General features: G+C 39.3%; 1 pseudogene; it reads right to left on the reverse strand.

The window, feature by feature from the left end:
* The window catches only part of LOC102831444, a 61,859-nt pseudogene that overhangs the window by 35,300 nt on the left and 11,343 nt on the right, over positions 1-15,216 (reverse strand).

Below are 15,216 nucleotides of genomic sequence, written 5' to 3' on the forward strand. Positions count from 1 at the left end.
GGTAGCCAATGTGCAAGTTGCCCATCCCTGTCTACTCTGTGTGTGGAGGGGGTGGGAATGATTCTTGCTGTAAGGATTTGTTCCCTCTTTTGAGCTGCTGCATCCATAGGTGTAGGTCAAGTTCATCAAATTGTATCAGATTACTCTTTGTTCCCTCTTTTTTCTTCTGGTTGAGCTCTGATCATCCAGTCATTGAAGCAAGGTCAAGTGGGTATTATCTACAAGTGTGGGTGTTCTTGTGCAGATGCCCTTTTTTCTTATCAGCTGGATGCTTCACTCTCCACTCTTGTCCTCTGTGGCTATGTCACTGACTCTGGGCCCAAGAGTACCCAGATCTTGCCACATTGCTGGCCAACCAGGTCTTCACCCAGGTTCACAGAAGTCTATTGAACATTGTAGGGCTTAGCTCGCTGCTTCATTGCTGTTTTTCCCTCACTTCCCCTTATTGGTGACGAGTGTTCAAGTTACATTTTGAATCCATCTTTTAAATTCAATAATTAGCCTAAGTGAATGATGATATAAACAAAAATTTAGCAAAAGAGATGTCTATCCAAATATATACATATAAGCAGAGGAATGATTCATTAAATATGATATATTCATAAAACAGGATTTTAAGTAAATATTAAAATGATGTTGTGGAGCTTAATGTTGCCATGAAATACATTTTTAATAAATTATTAAGTGAAAAAATTTATGATTATCATGATGAGCTATTCAATTTTATTTTGCCATTAAAATGGATGAGTATCAAAGGGAACACATTAGCAGGCATGTAAGTTTGCTGGTGACTACACTGGTCTACTGGTGAATTGAAGAGGGGGAAGGCAGCAATCAAGAAATGGACTGAGTTCAACCATGTTCCATAGATGCCCGTTTACCTGGAGATTGAGAGAGAGAAGGGGAAGGGCTGGTTGGTCCGAAGTATGGTGAGAACTGGGGACTCCTGAGCTGATGGACAAGGACATAGCCAAGGACTAGAGCTGAGAGTGAAGCATCCAGCTAGTATGAGATGAGGGGAGACACACAAGAACACACAAACTTGCAGATAGTACCCATTTGACCTAGGCTTGATGACTTGATAATCAGAACTCAACTAGAGAAGATTAAAAAATATATATTTTTCATGAACTTGACCTATACTTATAGATGTAGTAGCTCAAGGCACCATCTGAGAGGGAAGAAGTCTTCACATCAAGTATCAATCCTATCCCTGCTGTATAGACAGGGACTGGCAACTTAGACACTGGTTACCTAAAATGAATGCACATTAGAGGCATGAAATGACTGGCTTACAACTTTTCAAAAGGGAGTTTAGTTTAAGAATGTGTGGGGGAGGGTACAGTCCCCTCTGAATAGTATTCATCTTGTCTAGATGGGTCTGGTGAAAAGATATGGGAATAGGATTTTTGTGATTCAATAGTGAGTAATTGCTACTGTCACAACTGTAAAAGTAGAGGTATTGGAACTAAATCGGGGGAGTAGTTAATCTTGCAGTACAGAAACAGAGGACCCTAAGACCATCAAGGGAGAAGAGCACAGGCAGAATGTGTGTGCTTCCCTATCCAGAGAAGCAGTGACACCAAGATGGAGGCAGAGATGAGGATGCGGCGAGAGGGAACAGCTAAGGACTCTGGACTCATGGAAAGAGAGGGACTGGGTGTTGGCATCCAGGAGGCTGGCTTGCAGAATGTTGAAATAATTATTTATTCCTGAGTGTTTTTGTATACATCTCCCCCTGCCCTCCCCCCCAGATAAATAGAGGGAATGGAAGCAAATACTGTTGAATGATGATTCACGGAGGAGATTGTGATCATTGCAATGAGATGATGGTATAAAGTCGATGTTTTCCCATGTAAGCTATCACTCAGTTCACAATAAAAACTTAAAAAGAAAGAAAAAAAGGAGATAACATAAAAAGAAAAGGATGAGTATATATAGAAAAAGTTTAATAAATCATTTTTATCACATTTTAAATATGTAATATAGTCGTTGTTATTAAATGCTTCATGTATACATATATATTTTATTCTCTCTTTTTTTATATATAAATCCCTGGATGGCACAAATGGCTACATGTTTGACTATTGGTTAAAAGATTAGCAGCCTGAATCCACCCAGATGGACTGCCTATCAATTTGCAAAATGTAACAGCCTTGAAAATCTTTATGGAAGAATTCTATCTTTTACACACTTAGTAAGTCATGAGTCAGAACTGACTTGATGGCAACTAATAACAATAGCAGAGCTAACTTTTATATGAATGTTAAAATAACATTAAAGAAAAGAAACTGGTTTAAGAAAAAAGTTGATATTAACAATAATTTTGGATGCATTGATGTAGGAACAATCACAAATTTAAAAACCATTGTTTGCATTCGTTCTATAAGGATATTGCACAATATAATATAATTCAGTTTTCTTCAAGTACAAAGGACACAATGGAACATTAATCCCAGATAAAATTCTAGCTGATGGGAGCAGCATGAACTGTGTTAATGCCTTTTGGAAAGGAATGATCTGGGAACAACATGTTGGTAAAGTCAAAGCATTCTCCTTCTGTTACTGGCTTTCTACCAAACATTTCAACTCACCACAGTAAATGTGTCCCTCTGAATCTGAGCAAGTCACTTTGGAGTTCAGTTTGCATACCGGAATAAGTTATTCTTCCCATCCTCTTGTGGCATCCATAGTTTTCTTGAAGCTTCTTGCTCAATATTACAATGATAGCCTAACTGTCCGATAGGTAGTCTATTTGGGTCAGATTTAACTTTTTTTTCTAACATATTTGTACATATGCATTTCTAAAATTGTGGAGTTGGAGGAGAATACTGAAAGTGCCATGGACTGCCAAAAGAACCAATAGATCTGTTTTGGAAGAAGTGCAGCCAGAGTGCTCCTTGGAGGCCAGGATGGCTAAGCTTCGTCTCTCCTACTTTGGACATATTGTCCGGAGGAAACAATCGCTGGAGAAGGATGTCATGCTGGGTAAGGTGGAGGGTCAAAGAGGAAGACCCCCAACGAGATGGATCAGCCAGGTGGCATCACCGATGGCGTCAAGTATGGCAGCGGTAGTGAGGTTGGCCCAGGATCGGACATTGTTTCGTTCTGCTGTGCATGGGGTCACTATGAGTCGGTTCCAACTTGATGGCACCTGACAACAACAACAACAAAAATTGCCATCACTGATAGCTGTTCTGTACTGTACCATCATTGAGTAATAGTTGAAGGCAATAGAATCAATGCAGAGGCATCATCAGGAATCCCATGTGACACAAATAACCACACAAACCAATGCTTCTCTAAAAAGTAAGATTTTCTCCTGGTTGTCAGTTAAATACAGTTTAAATTTCATAGATTAACAATTAAGGGTCATACACTGAAGTCAATACATGTAGCTAGCATTTCAGACTAAACTAGTCCATATGCATAGCTGAAAACAATTACAAAGCATGGCCAAACAAACACTGTTGTTGTTGTTGTTAAGTGCCATCGAATTGGTTCCTTCCATGGGGACCCTGTATAGTGTTTCCTAGGTATGGCTGGTGAGCTTGAACCACCGACCTTGTGGTTCAAACCAACTTTGCAGTCTAGTGTATTAACCCACAGCACCACACCAGGACTCCATATAAAATGCCAGCAGTGAGTGTTGTTATTCACACCCCCATTAAGAAGTCTGACACTGTAGCCTACCTTTGGGGTGATGACCACCATCCTCATATACTTCTCCACTGTAATGACACCTTGTTTCTTGGTTTGGATCAAAGTTCATCACCCAAGACCATTTATCCGGAAAGAGGAAGCCATTCTCAGGAAAGTTTACCATTAATTTGATGATTGCTGTTGCTGTTGTTGTTTTGTGTCATTGAGTCTGTTCCCACCCATAGCAACGCTGTATAGGTTTTTTGAGAATTGGCTGGTGAGCTTGAACCACCGAACTTGTGGTTCAAATGACTTTGCAGTCCAATGCATTAACCCACAGCACTACACCAGGACTCCAGTCTATGATAAATTGGCATACCTTCATTTAGCACACATTTAATATCTTTATAATTGGCCATCTGACCTGGATGAGATGTGATAACTATGGTTCAGTGGTCAAGAGTGGATATTGGCTTTTGGAAGCTACACAATGCTTTAACCAGCTGTATGTTCATATATGTGAAAAGATCTTCACCTTGTCTAGTATAAACAGCATGATTCTTCTGATCTAAAACAATAATTACTTTGCCGGGCTCCAACTCTGACTCTTGGTCGCCTTCACCATTTAATGATATCTTTTGGCCATCTTTCATGCCTTTGTCAGTATGAACTTCTAGAATCTTCTTGTCTCAAATTATCTTCCTTCCATTGCAACTTTGATATTTATCTTTAGGGCAGATGTGTTCCCCAGGGCCCCTGCACTCCATGCACACAGACTGAATTTGCTGAACCAGTCCAGGTCCTATCTGATGAATTCGTATTTGCATCTCAGTACCTCGGCAATTGGAAAAAACTGGCCAAAAGGTCAGTTTGAACCACAAGGGCAGTGGTTTAAATGCATCAGTTACCCTTTGAAAACCTTAAACAGGGTCTCTATGAGTTGAAATCAACTCAACAGCACTTACTAACAACAACCTGGCAATGAGGGCGGCACTCTACTGCTCCTTTCTCACCACCTTGGCCTTCACATTAAGTCACAAATCACATTCTTTTGCAGAGCTAGTTTTGTTGTTGCACCATTATATAAATCTTCTAATGTTAGTAAGAGTTGATACACAATATTTTTCTCTCTGCATCCATCCACCACCTCCAAAAAACATATCAAAGATGTCCATGGGGGAACGAAAACCACCATCTGCTCCACCCTCTTTGATAGCCTGTTCTTCTCCTTTGTAATAGAATTCTCTTTTCTTTGCATCAGAGAGCGCTTCATAAGCTGGAGAAATCTGTTTAAACCTCCCTCTTTCATTAGGATTCTTATCAGGGTGGTACTTCAAAACCAGTTTCCTGTAAACCTTTTTTCAAGTCTTCCTGAGTGGCACTAGCTTTGACCCCAGAAACATCATAGTAAGTGGTTTCCTTCACTATTTTCTACAGCCATTGAACTGCCAAGGCAGGTGTGGGGGAGTGGGAAGGAGAGCATCTCTGTGCAAAGTTCCAGCAGCCTCTGCTCCTTCAGGTCTCAGGAAGTGTTCTGGAAAGTTCCCCTTTACTTGTTTTTATACTCCCCTCCAGCTGGATGTTTTTCTGTTATTGTGTTATGTTTACCTGCTCTTTGTAGTACAGTAACTAAATTTTATTTAAATTTTAAAAATAAGCATTTGCTCCTGAATTTTTGGCATGAAGTTAGCTGAATATTTCTAAGTAAAGTATCATTTTTAAGAGCAGCTAGATCTATTTGCAATAACATATGCACATTTTAAAAACATCAATAAAATATGAAAAAGTAAATGCACAGTGTTTTTAGGACACAAAATATATTTTTATGTAGTGAAATCCTCTTTACTTTTCTGGGTATTTTGTTTTTTTTACAGAATAAATATAGAATAGGCATAGCAAAAGAACTTTCCAGTACTCACAAAAAATTGTGTCAACCCTGTTCAACAAAGAACATCTCTATGGGTGATATGATAATTCAGTGAGGATGTTGGTTCAGTCTGTGTCATTGACAGAGATTGCCAACAAGCATATCACTTGCCAACTGGCACCTATTACAATGGTGTTTCTCCCCTTATGATGATTGCTTATCAACTGGGAATTTCATTTATTCATTGGCACTATAAATTTAACTTCCATTTATGAAGCAAACTCTAATACCTCCAGAATTTTTGTCAATGAAACTATTTGAGAGTTTTCATTAGATTGGTGTTTGAAAACATAGCATTGTTGGCTGATTTTGTTCCTCTTCATTGCACTAATTGTTTATCAAAATTACACTCCATAAGCTTTTTGAGGAAACAAGTACTTTAATGAGCACGCCATTTTAAACATTGAGGATAATTTAGATGATGTAGGAGCCGAGACACTAGGAATTTATCTAAAATTATATTGAACATATCATCCAGCAAGCATTATTTCATTTAATCTATTTTAAAATTTAGAAAGGTTATAATTTAATTTTTGTCTCCTCAAATGTAATTTCAAGGACCTGCTGGGGGAGGACAGGAAAATTGCTTGCATCCAACACTCCCAAGCAACACACATGGAAGCACTTTTGTTGCAGGAGAGGATGGAGTCAGAGCAGAAAAAATATGCTCAGATCCAAATTTATGTACTGATATGAAACAGAATTCTGCCATGACTGTGGGAAGAGTGAAAATACCAAGAAAACACTGCCTTTATTGTTCAGAATCATGTCATTTACCTGAGAGAGCAAAAGGATGGAGGAACTCCCCACCCCATTACCATTCTTACAATGAATAAGGAGAAAAGTCTATTACTGCGGAAGAATTAAGAACCCTGAAATAGCCTCTTCTTTGCAAATTTGGTTAAGGCTTGTTGAGCACAACAACTGTCAAGATTCCAGGTCACATTTATAGTAAAACATAATAGCAGTCTATAACCAAAGAAATATGAAATCTCTGGGGTACTGAAGATAACTACAGCAACAACAAAACCCAAACATTGCTCACCTTCAGACTGATTGATTTGACATTGTCTCATACACACATGTTGTCTTCTCAAGCTGACCTTTGAAATTTTCTGTTCGGCTTATGTACCCACCTCACTTCTTCCATTTGCTTTAGAATCTTTATGCTGCAAAGCAAGTTTCCAGAGTCTCTTCTGATATCCATTTGGTCTTTTCCTTCTGTCTAACAGCAAATATATACATATATATATATATATATGGAGCTCTGGTAGCGTAGTGGTTACGAATCAGGCTGTGAACCTTAAGGCCAGCAGTTCGAAACTACCAGCCACTCCGCAGGAGAAAGATGAGGCCTTCTGTTCCCGTAAAGATTTACAGCCTAGGAAATTCTGTACAGAGTCTCTGTGGGTCAGAACCAACTCGACAGCACTTAACAACAACATATATATATATATACATATGCATATTCCTAGGCATGAATTATATTTACTTTCACACCCACTGTTTGTTTGTTCACTCACAATGTCTGGAATTCCATCAAAAAAAAATTTTTTTTTTTTTTTTAAATTAAGACATACCAGAACAGCAATGCATGTGAGGGTAACCAACTGATAAAAACAAAAACAAAAAATAAAATGGAGATCTGAAGAGAAACCAAATGCTTAAAATACCAGATAGGTACTTTGATTTAATTATAATTAATATGAGCCCTGGTGTGGTGCTGCCGGATAATGTGCTGGACTGCAAGGCTGGTTTGAATCACAAGGTTGCCTGATCAAGCTCATCAGCTTTTTTAAAATATGGAAACCTTGTACAGGGTCGCTATGGAAACCTTATACATAGTTGGAACTGACTGGATGGCATTTAACAACAGCATAATTAATATGTTAAATCATGTAGGGGATTGGTGAAAAACATGTGTGAACAGTTAGAGACTAATAATGATTCCAAAGGGGAATGCTAAAAATAAAAAACAGTATCAGAAATGAAGAATTGTTTGATGGGGTTATTCAGAGACTTGACACAGTTGAAAAAATAATCAGTGACTTGGAAGCTGAAACAAAAATAGAGGAGCGAAAAAAGTAAAAGAACCAAAATAAAACATATAGAGAGCTTTGTTGCTTGTTGTTAAGTGCCGTCGAGTCAATTTCGACCCATAGTGACCCTGTTCATGGTTTCCAGGGATGTAAATCTTTACGGGAGCAGAAAGCCTCATCTTTCTCCCGCGGAACAGCTGGTAGTTTCGAACTACTGACCTTGAGGTTTACAGCCTGATTCGTAACCACTACGCTACCAGAGCTCCTTATAGAGTGCATAATGGTCAAGAATTTTCTCAACTTAATGTAACACAATAAACCAGAGACTGATAACCCTAACAGCAAAAATACTAAGCAAATGACTTAAAGTCTCATAGTTAGTAGTCAAATTGTTGAAAATTAATGACTGAAAATCAGTAGCAGTCAGAAGATGAAAAATGCATTATGTAGACAGGAACAAAGACAAAAATGACAAGATAGTTTTCATAAACTCAGTGGATTTCATGCAAAATAAATAACTTATAGGAACCATTGTCTGTTTCTTATAAGTGATTATTGAATTAATGATGAAAAGCTGATCTGGTTGGGTTGCTTTACTGGGGAACACCTGACATCATTATGCTTAGGAATTTTCTCTTAGACTAATCAGATTCTCCAAAGAAGTTTTCAAATGCACCCCCATCCCCCATCCCACTGCTCTTCCACCTGATCTTGTCAACCCTAAGTCTAGCTGTAGAATTCTAAGGGGTCTGGACCTCTGAATTCTGCTTATAAGCTTGTTTCAATGTTTCTATTTTCAGAAAACTGTATTGACCCTCAGCTATGCTTGGTGTCTCCCAGTTCACTAATCCTCGGATGTACCGTCTTCAGAAAATAAATCTCCAATCTTCTACCAGAGTCGGTAGGTGCTATCAGCTACTTGCATGGTGTGGGTAAAGGGATAGGGTAGCCTAACTGCTTCTTAAACTGACTCTAAAGCAATCTTCTGGCTTTTATTTCAGCTTTCATTCCTACTTCCTGAAGCTCTGTTGACTTCTCTTCTTAGGCCTATTAGAAGTTCTGCAGAATGCATCTAGCCTCTGCTTTCCCTCAATTACTAGCTTTAGATATACTTTTATTTGCTAAATTTGTTCCTACTTCTTCTGCCTTCTGATTCCATAATGTTGTTCTATTGTCTCTTTATTGTTCAATTTCACCTTCTAGGTTAACATCTTATTAAAAATAGCTTTAATTTTGGATTTTGGAGAACATAGTTAAATGTGTGCTTTCAATTCCACGATCTTTATACTTAAAATAACCTGGGATCCCAATTTTATATTATTTCCTTTATGCCTTCTGTATTTGCCAGCATTTACTATGAATTATGTCATCTCTGGGTAGTGCACACATTTAACAGCAAAATGTTGGCAGTTAGAGGAGCCCCAAAAGAAAGGACTTGCAATCTACCTTAAAAAAAAAAAATCAGCCGCTGAAAACCCTGGGAAGCACAATTCTACTTTGATTCACATGGGAGTGTCATGAGTCAGAATTACATCAGTGACAACTAGATTGGACTGTGAATTGTTAAATGGTTAAAAAGCACAATCTCTCAGGCCCCCTAAATTACCTGTCTAATCTCTCAAACTCCTATTGTCCCATGCAGATAGACCTTAAGAAAGCATAGTGTTGAAGATACATTCTTTACTAGTTGAAGCTAGCCTATTGTTTGATTTTAAGAAGACTTCAAGGAATATTTTTGGTTCAAAGTTGAAAGATTATTTCAGGGCAACAGTGTCGGCTGCTCATCCAGGCTCAACGATTCCAGCACGTCTAGATTCCATGAGAATTTAAAATCCTTGCAAGTTTTTAATTTATTAAGTTTTAACAATGGAAACAAAGAATATATTTAAAATATATAACCCACAAAGTTTTGAAGTATTATTATTTTTGAAAGCTTGGTTTTTATATGAAATTCATGTTTAGATATTCATGCATAAATTCATTAATAATCTCAAAAAGCAGGCTGAGTCACAGAGTCTCATATCTAGCCAGTATGGCCTTATCCAACTTGTTTTCGTCCACTGTGGTTTAGGAATCAAGAACAATAGAAACCAAACAATCTCTGCTACAATATCAGCTATGTTTCACCAAAGTAGAAGTCTAGACTTGAAAACAGAAGCACTAAACATTCTTGACTGTTAATAGAGAAATCCTGGTGTGGTGCTGTAGAATAAATACTGGAATGCTAACAACAAAGTTGACAGTTCAAGCCACCAGTCACTCGTTTCCTTGGAAACCCTATACAGGGCCACTATGAGTTGAAACAGACTTGAGGACACTTAACAACTACAAATAGAAGGAGTCAAGGCTTGGCTGCTAGCCAAGAGGTTGTCAATTTGAACTCATAGGAGAAAGATGTGGAAGTCTGCTTTCATAAAAGTCACAGTCTAGGAGTCCCTGTGTCCAATAGGGTTGCTATGAGTAAAAATTGATTCAGTGGAAATGGGTTTGATTTTGACAGATGATGCTTTTTAGGGGAGGGGTAAAAATGAAAGAATAATATTAAAGATAGGTCTTTGGACTTTTCAACACAAGAGAATTCTAAAGTGTTTAAAATGCATACTCTAAATTAAACCTGAAAGCAAATAGAAAGATTTTAAGGATTGAGGAAGTTTTAAATATCATAGGATAACATTGATAGAGATGACAGATGAAAGATAAGCATAAAAGTGTACCAAAGAAGAATATACCAATTAAGGAACAGAGTTGTGCCTAGATAATTGCAAGGGAAAATAGCTAGGATTCACAGAGGAGAGCTAGAAAGGACATTTTTTAAAAGTTGGTATATGTAATTTGGAAATCAAGGTTTTAAATTCTGAAAAGAAATGTATCTTTAAATGAGAACAAGATACACACTTACATGAGCTTTGATGATACAGTTAATTTTAGCATTTTAGGAATTTTTGTGAGTGAGAATAATCACAGAGAGGTCAGAGGAATGAATTGTCTTTTTTATTAAAACACCAAGAACCTGTGAACTTCTGCACTCATGAGTGCTTTGCAAAAGAAATTAATTTTAATCATATAAAATCAATTATATGCAGGTATGTGTTTCTTAACATCCACAATACTTTCTGTGAAATAGGACTTTATGCGATTTTTACTTTTGGCAAGCACCATATCGTATATAGACAGCCACCATCCAATCTGAAGTTAAATCCCTGGAAAGACTCTTATCCACTGGATATAAAAGACTGGTTTACTGAGTGTGTGACTGGGACAGGTGAGGGCAGTGCCATCAGCTGGACTGGACTTCATGCACATCCAGGCACAGGGCATAGGAGGGCCTGAGGGGCATAAAGAGCTTAGCACAGAGAGCTGCCGGAGAGTGGGTTGTGGGTACCCAGGCTATAGCTGGTGGTGGTGACCCTGGCTATAGTGACCTGTTGGTGTAGCAGCTTCTTGATTATGTGCAGTCGTAGACTCCTAAAATGACACTGTAGGATAAGCACTGGACTGTGAACCACAAGGTTGGAAGTTCAAACCCACCTGCCCTTTGATAGAACCCTGAACAGAGTCACTATGGGTTGGAACCAACTTGCTGGCACTTAACAATAGCAACAACACAGTTCTGGCCACTGCTGCCTAAAGCGAAGAGCTCTTGATTGCCCTACGCCTGGACTATGCTTCTAATGCCTATGCCAGGAGGAGATAAACCATGTACATGCTACCATGTACTTTGAGTTAAAAGATGCAGGGGAAGGAGGAGCTGAAAGAATAGGTTTTGCGCAGATTGGGAAGCATTCTGGAGACCCACAGCCCACTCCTTCACTCTAGAGTTTCTAAACCATTAGAGGGAAGTGGGTTTAGCATTTTGAACTCACCTATAGTTCCTCTGGAGAAAGTTGCAGTTAGTTTTTGTAAATATTTATAGGCCTGGAAACCCGAGAGAACAGTTCTAATTTGATCTATAGAGCCACTATGAATTTACTTGATAGCAAGGTACAGTAGAAAACTGCTTTCCCTTAAAAAAAAAACAAAAAAAACTTATGGTACCACAGATGTTTATGTAGGAGGACCATAGTAGGACATTACCTATATTGACCTTAAGTGATGCATACCTGTATTGTTTCAGGGATCATGTTTCCCGTGGGTCAGTCACCTCCAATGTGGCAAATATTTAATAATTAAAACAAAGCAAAACAAGGTCTAGAAAGTTTTGATGTCATTGTTGCTAAGTGTCATCAAGTTGGTTCTGACTCATAGTGACCTTGTATTGAGTGTCCAAGAAGTGGCTGGTGAGTTTGAACCATAGACCTTGTGGTTAGTAGTCCATTGCTTATCTATAGCACCACACCAGAACACTCTCTCTCTCTCTCTCTCTCTCTCTCTCTTTCTATATATATATATATATATATTGGTGTGACACTGTGGATTAGTGCACTGCACTACAAAATTGGTTTGAACCAAAAGTTCAGTAATTCAAGTTTACCAGCTGCTTCTTGGAACCCCTATACAGGGTTGCTATGAGTCAGAACCGACTTGATGGCATGCAATAACTATATATATATCAAAAAGTTCATGGAAAGGTCCCATTGTCTTTTTTTGGGGTGTGTGTGATAGTTTTCATAGGAAAGCATCAGCTTTACATTCATCCTATTGTATTTCATTTCATTGCAATGATTGCAATCCCCTTCATGCATCAACATTCAACAGTGTTTGCTTCCATTCCCTCTGTTTTTTGTTTTTTGGATGGACACCAAAGCACTCAGGAATACATAGCCATTCAAACAACCAAAGGATACACCTCACAAGCCTGCCCACTAGCCATCAGCACACAGCCCTTGTCCCTCCCTGAGTCCAGAATCCCCAGCTGCTCCATCTCTCCATGTCATTGTCTCTGCCACTATCTCTGGCATCACTGCTTCCTGAATAGGGTCCCACACTCTGCTCTTTTCCCTTGATGGTCCCAGGGATCTCTGCTTCTGGACTGCAAGATCAACCATTCCCCTCCTTATGTTACAAAATGTCTACCTTTACATTTGCAGCACTCACAGACAGTCCTGATAGCAATTATTCACTATTGAACCACAAGAGTCTTATCCCCATCTCCTTTCACCAGCTTGGTCCAGACAGGTTGGAAACCACTCAGTGGAGATTCTACCTTCCCCCACCCCCTCTTGAAAGCTTGTAAGCCAGTCACTTCTTGTGTTTGTAGCCCCCCAACCCTCCATTTTGGGTAGCCAATGTCTAAGTTGCCCATCCCTGTCAACCCTGTGTGCTGAGGAGGTGGGAATGACCCTTGCTGTAAAGATCCGTTCCTTCTTTTGAGCTGCTACATCCAGTAAGTATAGGTCAAGTTCATCAAATTGTAGCAGATTACTCTTTTTTTCTTCTTCTTTCTTCCTCTAGTCAAGTTCTGATCATCCAACCATTTAAACCAAGTCAAGTGGGTACTATCTGCAAGTATGGGTGTTCTTGTGCATTTCCTCTCACTTCATGTCAGCTGGATGCTTCACTCTCCACTCTAGTCCTCTTTGGCCATGTCCCTGTCCCTGGGCCCAGGAGTCCCCAGGTCTCGCCATACTGTTAGTCAACCAGGTCTCAACCCAGGTTGACAGGAGTCTGATGAATATGGTTGGACTTAGCTCACAACTTCACTGCTGTTTTTTCCCCACTTCCCCTTATCGGTGGACCAACGTGGTCAGCAGCAAGCCCGCATGTCTGCTGCTCATGGATTCCCATTGAGTCTCAGTCTTGGAAGGGGATTTGCCCTGAGAGGATCCGACTACTTGCCTTGGTGGCTCCCTGGCTAATAACTTGCTTGTTCTTGTAGTAGTCAATCAGACTGCTGGTCTTGTTTTGGATTTTTCTTTCTTTCAAGAAGTACCTTCTGTTGGTCTTTCTTTCAAGAAGTACCTTCTGTTCTTCGAGCCGCTCCAGGCTGGTCTCCTTGTCCTTTCAAGTGGACGTTATCCACCTCAGAAGATTCTGGATGGGGATCAAGATTCCATCTATGGTCTTATGCAATGCGGAGGCTCCACAGGAAGCTTCCTTCCCTGGGCAAGTTCTAGCCCCATTTTAGGTATTCCAAGCAGTTATAGGCTGAAGGTGAACTTACAAGTTTTCTGTGGTGATGTGCTGGTCTATTCCTTTCTCTTCCCCTCAAGTGTCTATTTTACAATAGTAGGCAAGGGGAACCAAGATTCAAAAGACAGCCAACTGTCTTTTATTTCCCCTCTTTTACCCATTCAAACCATGCCAAATTCCTGTATCCCAGAGCCCTGTTGTTCCAAGGTTGGGCATACATCACTATTTACCTCTGTCCCACTTAGCCCATGCAAATCTGTCTAATTGTTTTCCTGTCTGCTTTGTTCTTCCATTCCCTCCCCCTTCTTGTGCACTGCCCCACCCCAGCACCCAAACTATCCTGTATCTATTCCCTATCCTGTACTCCACCTTCCCATCCCTCCCCTCACCCCACTTCCTACACCCTGGTAACCAGCAATTTTCTCTCTCTCTCTCTTTTAGTGTGGTTATTTTTTTCTTAAGCTTTTACTGTAATGGTCCTATACAGTATTTCTCCTTTTGTGACTGACAAATTTCACTCAGCATAATGTCCATCAGTGTTATGCGGTGGCATGCAGCTTCCTTGTTATTCTTCAAAGTAGCATAGTATTCCACTGTGTGCATATATCAAAGTTTGTTTATCCATTCTTCCAATGATGGGCACTTAGGCTGTCTCCATCTTTTTGCTATTGTAAATACTGCTGCTATGAACATTGGTGTGCATACATCTACTCATATTATGACTTATATTTCTAGTGGATAAATACCAATTAGACAAATTGCTGGGTCATAAGGTATTCTATTTCCAACTTTCTGAGGAAGAGGAAATGTCATATTGTTTTCCAGAGTGGTTGGACCATTTTGCAATGCCACCAGCAATGTAGGAGGGTCCCAGTCTCTCCACATCCTCACCAGGTTTTTTATTGTCCTCTACTTTTTTTCTCTTTGCTGTTATTGCTGGTGTGAGATGATATCTCATTGTTTTCATTTACATCTCTCTAATGGCAACCACTAAAGCCAGTGAGGATGAAATAGAAGAATTCTACCAACTTTTTCAACCTGAAATTGATCAAACATGCAATCAGGATTTATTGATCATTACTGGTGATTGGAATGCAAATGTTGGGAGCAAAGAGGAAGGATCAGTAGTTGGAAAATATGTCCTTGGTGATAGAAATTATGCTGGAGAATGCATGATAGAATTCTTCAAAATCAATGATTTGTTCATTTCAAATACCTTCTTCAGACAGCATAACAGACAACTATACACATGGACCTCACCAGATGGAATATATAGAAATCAAATTGACTACATGTATGGAAAGAGACAATGGAAAAGCTCCATATCATCAGTGAAAACAAGGCCATGGGCAGACTGTGGAATAGACCATCAATTACTCATATGAAAATTCATACTGAAGCTGAAGAAAATGAAAGTCCACGAGAGCAAAAATATGAGCTTGAATATATCCCACCTGAATTTAGGGATCATCTGAAGAACAGATTTGATACATTAAACACTGAAGACCAAAGACCAGAAGAGTTGTGGGATGACATCAA

This window comes from Chrysochloris asiatica, unplaced genomic scaffold, assembly GCF_000296735.1.
Source record: "Chrysochloris asiatica unplaced genomic scaffold, ChrAsi1.0 scaffold00031, whole genome shotgun sequence".
In the NCBI taxonomy this organism is placed as follows: domain Eukaryota; kingdom Metazoa; phylum Chordata; class Mammalia; order Afrosoricida; family Chrysochloridae; genus Chrysochloris; species Chrysochloris asiatica.